Here is a 10,302-nt window from a genome sequence, read left to right as displayed (position 1 = left end):
CCTCATTGCAAAGCCATTAAGAGCCCTCTCTGCTTTTCCATTCTCTATGTGCAAGGCAATTTTCCAAGTGATAAAGATCACTAATTGCATTCATAACAATAGTATTTTGGTTTCAAAATTATATAAGCATTAATTATAATTGGATCCCATAACTATTGTGGTATGACTACAGTAACATCCTTGAGGACATCCTCTTTGACCAATAAGGATGCTCAGAAGGTGGGAAGGTACAAGCTACATTTCTAAAGGAATGTTATGTGTAACTTCAGATGCCTGTTTCTACTTTTTGGGGTTGATTTACTAAAGGCAAATAGACTGTGCACTTTGCAAGGCAATCTGCTCCAGTTAATGAGTGGGAGCTCTGTTGACTTCCATCATCCAATCATGTGCAAGCAAAAATGCATTTTATTTTTATTTTGCTTGCACTTGATTGGGTAGTCTTTGGGAGGCGAAGCTTCGTCTCATTTACTAAACTCTACAGCAAATTCACTTGCACTGTGCACAATCTATTTGCCTTCAGTAAATCAACCCTGTTCGTTCAGTTAGAGTATAAATTACTCACTGAAAACATTGAACCTGAAATGCAGAGGACACAAATGTGGTGCACTTGAAAAATGATTGGTCCATTTCTTCTCTGTCATCAGTGTCTTCCTCTTATGTCCTTGCCCTTCTTCTCCCCAGAGTGAATGTAGAAGAGGAGATCAGTGAGATAATAAGATAAAAAGTGCTGGGGACAAATTGGATGTCAGGAACAGGAAAAGAAATTGTGTTATGTTTTGCACAAGACTATTTTTTTTTTACCTCTGTCCCCATTAATGTAATACAGAGCAGGAGTATTCAGGGACAGGAAAAGAGAGCAGTAGAAGAAGGGTTCAGAGTAGAGAGGAGCACAGAGAGATGGGTAGTTTATACAACCTGAGAATGTAAAAATATATGTATAAAATCGACAATTTGGTTTGTAAAAAAATATGTTTTATGCACTAGCACGTTATGATTATATACTCGACTTTTCATGCCTTTAAACTGTTTACTATACGTTACACCATCTAAGCCTTATCTTACATTATAGTCGCTCAATTTCTCTTGATGGAGTGGCTATGCCGCAATATTTTTCAAAGACTTTTTCTGTTTTAAAAAGTTTTACTATTTAGGATGTCATGAAAAAAAAAATGTGACATCATATTTTATGAACACATTTCATTTTTAGTTATGGGCATGTTTTACAAAATAAATAAATACAAACTCTATCCTGTGGATTCAAATGGTCTTGGTCCTTTATTACTCATTATAAAGAATATTATAACACGGATAACATTATAACAACAGCTTCAACAATAAACTTATCAATCAATCTAAAATTTATCTATAGACCAAAACTATTGCGCGACATCATTTGACTTATCTACTACCGCTAAGGTCAATAATAATCAGATCAAATAAATCAAATGGAAACAACCAAATGAGCAAAAGACCGTGACAAGGGAGAGTGGGCATTTTGAGCTTGTTGCTACTTATGAATGCTTAACTGACGATTAATAGTCAGTCACTTCTCCCGCTATGTTTCTGAATCTCGTTTTTTGGTATATTTCATTTTTGTTGGAATTAAGCGCTACCAATGTTACATTTAAGATTTTTTTCCTAAACCATGACTGTTGTATGATGATGCAATTTTTCTATAACTGCGTTTTTAAGATATGACCAAATCTTTAGGAATTTACTATACAATAGGTTTATTCCCAGCAGGCTATTCAGTAAACTTAATTACTCCTGTTGACAGACACATATCATATTCTTCTTTGTTTAAACTACTGTCACTTTAGGGTTCTAAATGATAACAATAAAGAAGGAGATGTCTGCTCTTCTTGGAGGGGATTTTCATTGATTTCACCAAGAAAAAAAGCAAGTCTGCATAAAAAATGAACTCCATCTGCAGTTTGCTTTCATCAAAACAGCCCTTACCTTACACATAACAGCTACTGTAGCATGCTTAAATGCCCGAGGGGAGTGTAATGGCTGTCAGAAAACCAGGAATACTTCACTTCATTTTCTAAAGTCATTCTTTATTTCAGTTAACAGAGCAGGTGTTTCATGGAATATGTGTGCAAATACTACATGCTACCTCATTTTAAGTTTACATCATCTTTTATTTTTATTTGCATTAATACATTTTAATTGTCTTTGCGGTTTCCAGGTCCAGATGCTAGTTTAAACAACATTAATTAAATACCAAGGACGTTGAGTACAGCCTGCTGCTTCATCAAGGGCCTACAACTTATTTTTAATTAGTGCAGCTATAGCCTAAAATCTATCTATCTATCTATCTATCTATCTATCTATCTATCTATCTATCTATCTATCTATCTATCTATCTATCTATCTATCTATCTATCTATCTATCTATCCATCTGTTTATCGATCTTAGTCTATACATCGTTCTACCTTAGTTTTATCATTGCTAGCATCTAATGAAATTTTATTAAATATTATTGTATTACACTTAAAGATAAACTATAATGGGACAGCACAATGGCTAAGCAGCACTAGGGTCAAAATCAACCACAGCACTACCTGCACAGAATTTGCATGTTCTCCCTGTGCCTGCATGGGTTTTCTCCCACATTCATAAGACAGGCTAGTGAGTTAATTGGCCATAGTATGTGAATGTGAGTTAGGGACCTTAGATTGTAAGATTTTTTAGGGCTGGGACCGATGTGAATGTACAATATATATGTAAAGTGCTGTGTTAATTTAAGTTCCTGTAATAAATAAATACCATAAAAGAAATTGGTGGACTGCCATTTCGGACCTCTCCTTTGTATGAATACAGTATTTCATGTAAAGATACAGTATTTGAATAGCTTTGTGTTGCCCTATGCACACTGTAACTCACACTGATATGCCTCTTTTGCAGTTTTACAACCTCTGGCTGCCCACCTAATGGTAAACAGCAGCCAGGGGAGGCTGTTTACATGTCGCAGCAAATGTAACTGCCTGTCAAACTCGGCCCTTAAAGGCAATGAGGCCGTGGCACAACCACAAGCCAAATGCTTGGCTCCTGCTTGCAGTGAATTAGCCCCATTCGGCTGTTCGGCAAAAAAAGATGCTAAAAAATGCCTGACAATGGCTGCTTAGCCACGTTCTGAAAATCGATCCACCATGGATTATTTTTCAATGTTTTGAAAAATAATCCCTAGCCCTATGCTTCTAGGGAGGAGCAGCGTGGTATACATATCTTTGGCCTGTGGATGTTACTATTTACAGCTGTTACATGTATAATACTTTGTACAAGTTAGTTCCAGTTCCTGTTGTTGCTATGATATACTCAGTAGGCTGCACATGTTTTGTGGATGCTTGAACTTGTTAATAAAGCACTCTGCCTCCCAGACTACAATACACAACACGATTGGTGTTGAGGATGACTTCGTTCCATGCCCTGGTGAGCCTGTAATGCATTTTCCTGCTTGGATTCATATGTTTGAGAATCACATACTTGCTGCTAATCAGTAGGACCTACTATTAGAAAGTGTGCTTTACATCCTGCCTGGGAGCAGAAGGACAACGTATTTTCTTTACTCTACCAGCAGCAGATGGCATTTATGATACAGCTCTCACTGTATTAAAGAATTTCCTTGTAAGTAAATGTGATGACAGAATGAAATTAATTCTGGCAACGTGGCCAGCATAATGGTGAATCTACAGTACAATTTATAGCAGCTTTTGAGAAAGCTTGTTGTTACCTGTGAATTTGGTGCTCTAACCTAACAGCTAAAAGTATTGGAGACCAACTAGTATAAAAAATTAATTCAGCCCCCATGCTCTTTGTACATGATTTAACTGTAGCAAAGGCTATTACAATTTCAAGCCAAAGTGAAACTGCTGTGGCTGAGGCAAAAATCATTAGTCAAGGGACTATTGATTTCATACAGACTGTACATTTATAATCTTATATGGCACATGCACAGATAAAGAGCAAATTTACAAACAGGAGATTTATCTAAACTGCAATGCAGATTCACAGAACAAGCACTGCTTCAGATGTGCTTCAACACAACACACTGCAAACTGTGCAGTTTTGTAAGTGTATTAACATGACAAACTTTGAAAAAAGAGCATTGTGTCCCATGTGCAGATAAATATGATGCTTTCATTACAGGTAACATTTTGTGCATTGCATCATAACTATTATGAATGATGGAGCATGACACGTGTGTAATACCTCCTCCTACTGCCTGTCTACCATCAACTGCCCCCCTCTGTACTGCCTGTCCCCACCATCAGCTGCCTTCTCAGTACTGCTTGTCCCCATTATCAGCTGTTCCCTCTGTACTGCCTGTCCCTACCAACAAAAACCCCCTTCTGTAATGCCTATCCCTAGCACTAACTGCACCACTCTGTAATGCCTGTCCCTACCACCCCATCAGCTGTCCCCATGTACTGCCTGTACCCACCGTCAACTGACTCTCTTTGTACTGCTTGTCCCCACCATCGACTTGTAAGGGGGGCCTGGGGTAGGGTGGTGGTTGTTTGTCACATCCTCCATGTTTCCTCGTTGGCCACCAAGTAAGGGTCACATGAGAGGCCTACCCAGTGGTGGGTTCTTCTGGGCTACACTAAGCACTGTGTATAGGGTAATTTACTACACACAGGGTACCTTGCTTTGTGCCATCTTCATCAATGCTCTGGGGCAAAGCTGAAGCTGCCGTGGGGGAATGCTTGACCTTAAGCAGGGCCTCTACTCTTAAGGATGAACGAACACTATGTACACTTGCACTGCAACTGTTCTCCAGTTAACTTTAAGTTCCCCGGGACAATGTGCACCTTCTCTGTGATCTGCATTTAAGGTGGACATGCTGAGGTCTGCATTTTTCATTACTACTCTCCAGTAGCAGAGTGGGCCTCTCTGTTCACTCTGTGCGGGCTCCACAAGTGCACTTAAGTTAACTCTTGCACCTTGTTACAGGATGGGAACCTCTGTGGCGGGAATCCACTCCCAGCGCTTTGAGAAAGGAGTGCCGACAACATCTCCATCTCTGCTAAAGGCCACTCCAGCTATAACAGATACACGACAGGCTGCTTGTTAAACTTCTGTTTCCCCAGGTAACCACTGGTGTCTTCACACTATTCCATTCCACACCGATGTCCTCACACCGCAATGTTTTAAGACCCACTCGGCGAACTATGTGTGCATCGGTTACTTGCACACTTTTACCACACAGTTACTATACTAACTTTACACCAAGCAAAGGACAATGTTTCAATACTTTACTTAGAAAAGGTGAAAAAGTGAACATTCCACAGTTCGACTTACAAATGCAAGATTATTCCTATGTCACTAAACCTAACTGTGCTCCTCAGCATACCTGCAGTGGTGAAGTTAGTGCATTCTTTCATAGGCACTCTTATGCATATGTAAGTCCTTCAGAGGCACACTCCAGTGCTGTTTTTTTTTTGGGATGAACCCCAGGCTCAGATGACTTTACATCCCAATGATATGACATGGCCTCCTTCTGCTCCTCGTGGGTGTCATTCTCTGTCCCCCTCCCTTACAGGTACTCAAGCTCTCTTTTGTAAGGGGAGACCATCTCTTTTGGGGCTCTTGTTAGAGGGAAGCACCCCACTCCGCACTCTGGGATTCTCTTGGGGTTGAGGGGGACTCTCTTGTACCAGACCACTGTCCATATTTTTAGATAACAGGATTAGTGGGCTGGACCCAGAGAAGAGCCTGCCAACAAGACCAAAGAACCAGTAAAGGCATAGCTAACTCCTACCCTCCCAGCCTGGACAGCACCTATCTATCTACCTACCTATTTCAATTTGCCCAGTGCCCACAAACCATCCCTTATGTACTGCCTTTCTCCACCATCAACTGCTCCCTCTGTACTGCCTGTCCCCACTATCAACTGCTCCCTCTATGCAGTCTGTCCGCACCATCAACCCCACCCCCTGTTGTACTGCTTCTTTTTTTTTTCCACTGACACCAAAACAGGGAAATTTTATCCTTAGACTGATGCTGGGGAACTTCTTCCTTCCCCACTGTTAGCGGTCTTTTGTAGGTACAAGGACTGCAGTATATGTGTACAATGGATACAAGAATATGCACAGGTTAGGATTATCATCACTACTGTTATATGCAGTCTAACTATACCCATCAATATTTTCTGTCCTGAGGTGCCCCAGATCTTTAACTGTCTTAGCCATGCTCATGTTTTTTCATGGTGATTTAACTTTTTAGCTGTATAGACAGGCAGATTAACCTTATGAGTGTTGTTAATGTTTACACTTTGTTTATACTATATGCCCCTCTGACTTTTTTACTGCACCCCCAGATCAGACAGGCTAGATTCAGCTCCTGCTGGGTGGGGTATACAGAACTGGGTGGGGACAAGAAGAACTGGGACAGAGAGGCACACATTCCAAATATTTCAGCGACATTAGGACTGGTTTACATTGCAATGTAGGGGCTGGTGTGCAGTGCAATCCGACTGAGCTCAGCACATGAAGTGCTGAGCTCTACGGATTGCACTGTTACTTTTTTTTTAAATGAACTTTATTGAAATGTCACACAGACATCTCATGAAGTTCAACTGCTGGCTATACGGTGTGAGGTAGTAAGGAGTTGGTGTACCTGGCTGGCACCTTCTACACCTGGAGCTGCTGTCAGCAGGAGGAGATGGGGATCAGGCCTGCACACTGCAGTCCAGTGGAGAATAAATACCTCCACCGGAGGGGCATGGCTTACTGGCGCTGAAGATGGATGCTTAGTCTCACAGCTCATCAGCCAGGGGAGAGAATCCGAGCAACATAGGCCCGATCCTGACAGAAATCTGCAGCCATCCTCATCACTGACACTCAGGACAATACAGCCAGCCATGCCCCACAGGATGATTGAATACGAGCCTAAGACCACCTTCTTCTTTAAGCCTGCGGTGAAGGTCAGTTATAATTAAGATGGCGCCGGTCAGCCGCATCTCCCTGACAAGATCCAGGGGGGCACAGACACATCAGCACTCCTTACATTCCATACACAGCCCCGGGGGAAGATCTCTTCACAGGCAGCCCAGCAAAGGCCCGTATGCGGATGGATGCATCACCACCGCCACTGCCACTGCCAAAAGCACAATCACAAATCAAGACCCAGGCTTTTAATCCCCTGCTGCCCAACCAGACCCTGCATACATCTATGGTATCTTTCCCCACCACAGGCAAGCCAGTGGCTGTCACTCCAAATGTCCTTAAAGATCTCGCTTCAGTGTTCACCAAAATAGCCACAGATATACATAAGCTAGATGACAGAGTATCCTACATTGAAAATGGCACGGAGGAATGCATCACAACTGTAAATGACATAATTGACATATATGAGGAAGTACAAGAAGAACAAGACTGGATTCGGGTCAAACTGGCAGACTTAGAAGATAGATCTCGTCGTAATAAGGTTAAGCTGTGAGGGGTCCCCGAATCCATCCAGCCAGCAGATCTTCCCAGATATGCTAAAGGGCTCATGCATACAATTCTACCAGATGCATTTGCAAGAGACCTCATCATCAATAGAATCCACAGAATTGCAAAACAACCTCATCTGGCAGCATAAGTCCCTAGGGATGTTCTAAAGAGGGTCCATTTCTTCTACATAAAGGAGAAGCTCCTCTCAGGTGCTAGAACCAACTCACCGCTTCCCACACTTTATGAGGGAATAAAATTCTTCCCAGACCTCTCCAAATACACTAAAACTCAGAAGACAGCTCAACCGGATCACCAAGGGTCTTCACAATTACAAAATTCAATACAAGTGGCATTACTGCTCATCACCAGGAATGGTGCATCACATGTAATCAACAATCTTAAGAATGGTATGCAACTCCAACACACCTGGAGTATCATGCTGGAACCCTCTACAGATGCCAGTCCCCCTCTACAACAATGCAGGCCATTGACTTCATGCCACAACCAAGGGAGAAAAACACCAGATAACAGATCTGGCACAGCTTCCAGATGGGCCGATATCATATTAAAGTAGCTCTCCCCAGCTACAGTCCCACAAACCTACAGTTCTTCTCAGTATTTAGCCCCTGCAGCTGTTTTAGCTGAGTTCAGCTTCTTTTTTCCACTCCACCTAAAGTTCAAATCGGTGATACACATACATAACAGAAACATTTGATAAGTTCCAATTGTTGTTTTTATGATTAACTTTTTTTGCTCCTCTTGTAGCTCTAATTCCAAGCCTAGCAAATGACAACACAAGGCATCCAGAGGGCCCAAATCTCCTACTTTGTCACAACACCGACCAGCCTGAGCTACACATTACCTGATTCAGCTCATCTAACTGTAAGTGTTTGAGAACCATTTTCACATCCAGCCCTCACTAAAGATGCCACTTAATATCTTATCACTTAACACCAATAGACTAAATTATTCAGCCAAAAGATATTCACTATGGAAAACAGCCCAAGATCTACAATGTGATATCATCTGTGTCCAGGTGACACTTTTTTGTACCATTGGCCACACCTTCATGCACAAATATTCGATTCCCTCACATCGAGAAAGCCTATTACGCCTCTAAAACAAGAGGTGTTCTAGTGGCTGGGAAAGATACAGTTTAAAACAAGAAATCTCAGACCCTAACAGCCGCTACATCATTCTTGTCTGCATCATTTACAAGACTGAATACACATTACTGAACATCTATGCCCCCCAATGTTCACCAAATGAGATTTCTTTGCAAAGTCATGCATACTGCCAAATCAATACAACAGGGTAACCTAATAATATGTGGAGACTTTAACTTGGTATCTGATATAAAAATAGACAACACATCCGCAGCAAAAAGAAGCGATTCCCCACTGAAAATCTTTCTCACCACCCATGATATATATGATGTATGGATATGTCACCGTGGATTCGAAAGGGATTATACGTATTTCTCCCCACATCACAAATCCTATTCTCAAATAGATATTTTTCTTACAGAAAAATGGTTACTGCAAAAAATAAGCACATCTGTAATCCACAACGCAACGTGGTCAGACCACGCTCCTATCACACTATCTATAGTAGTTTCCACACAACAACGAAACACGTATCTCTGGTGTGCGAACACCTATATATTACAACACCCAAACTACACTCCTGAGCTTTCAGTCCAACTAATCAAATTCATTGAACAAAACACTGGCACAGTGTCTGACCCCAGCATGGTGTGGAATGCGCACAAAGCTTATACACAAGGTATATTGCTGAAACTGAATTCACACTGTAAAAAGAAGAGAAAGCAGCGTCTTATGCCAGAAATTACTAATATGGAAAACCAAAATAAAGCTAATCCCCACCCGACACATTCAGCACAACTACTGTCCTTAAGAAAAAAACTCAGACCACTTCTCTTCTACTCTTTAATGCAAAATAAAAACCACATCGCACTCCACCTCAAACAAAGCAGGTAAAATTCTAGCACACCGTATCAACCTCAGCCACATTCTTAAGGCTATTTTGGCACTCTATACTACCTCGTCAGAACAAGTATTCTCAGCAGATATGCTATCCCAATCATTCCTCATAACAAATGGAACAAGACAAGGCTGTCCATTTTCCTCATTAGTCTTTAATCCAATTATGGAACCCCTAGCAGAACACATCAGGGCAAACCCCTTAATCTCTGGCTTAGTAATAGACAAAACACCCCACAAAATAAGTCTATTTGCAGATGATGTAATCCTAATAATCACAAACCCAGCTTCTTCCCTTGCAGAGGTACAAAAAACTCTTCAATGTTTTAGTAATGTTTCTTACTATAGGGTAAACACGACCAAATCACACATCCTTGACCTAAGACTTGACGCCACAACTAAGAACCTGCTACAGATGCAACATCCCTTTACCTGGTCAGAGAAAAGCATTACTTACAGAAGTTCAATTAACAAAATCAGTAAAAAAGCCTTTCCTCAACCAACTTTAAACCACTCCTCACCAAATTACAAACAGACACCCAACATCTAACGAAACAAGAACTTACGTGCTCTGACATTCAAAATGATGCACCTACATCAAATACTATATCTATTCATAACCCTCCCCTCCCCATTCCTAATCTCTCAACTTATTTCAGATCCATCCAGACCATGTTCAACAAATGGATTGGAAGGGTAAAAAGCTTGGGTGTACACATTCCAAACTCATAAAACATAAACTATCAAGAGGGGCAGGATCCATTGATTTTGAGGATTACTATTTTTACAGATAGCAAGGATAGCTTGCCACAAATTAGTGGCAGTGTTTATTTGTAAGTCTGTTACCTTGCTGCAC

This window comes from Lithobates pipiens, unplaced genomic scaffold, assembly GCF_037356315.1.
Source record: "Lithobates pipiens isolate NorthernLeopardFrog02 unplaced genomic scaffold, aLitPip1_a1.2 Scaffold_19, whole genome shotgun sequence".
NCBI lineage: Eukaryota > Metazoa > Chordata > Amphibia > Anura > Ranidae > Lithobates > Lithobates pipiens.
The sequence above is the reverse complement of the archived record's forward strand: the minus strand, read 5'-3'. Positions refer to the sequence as shown.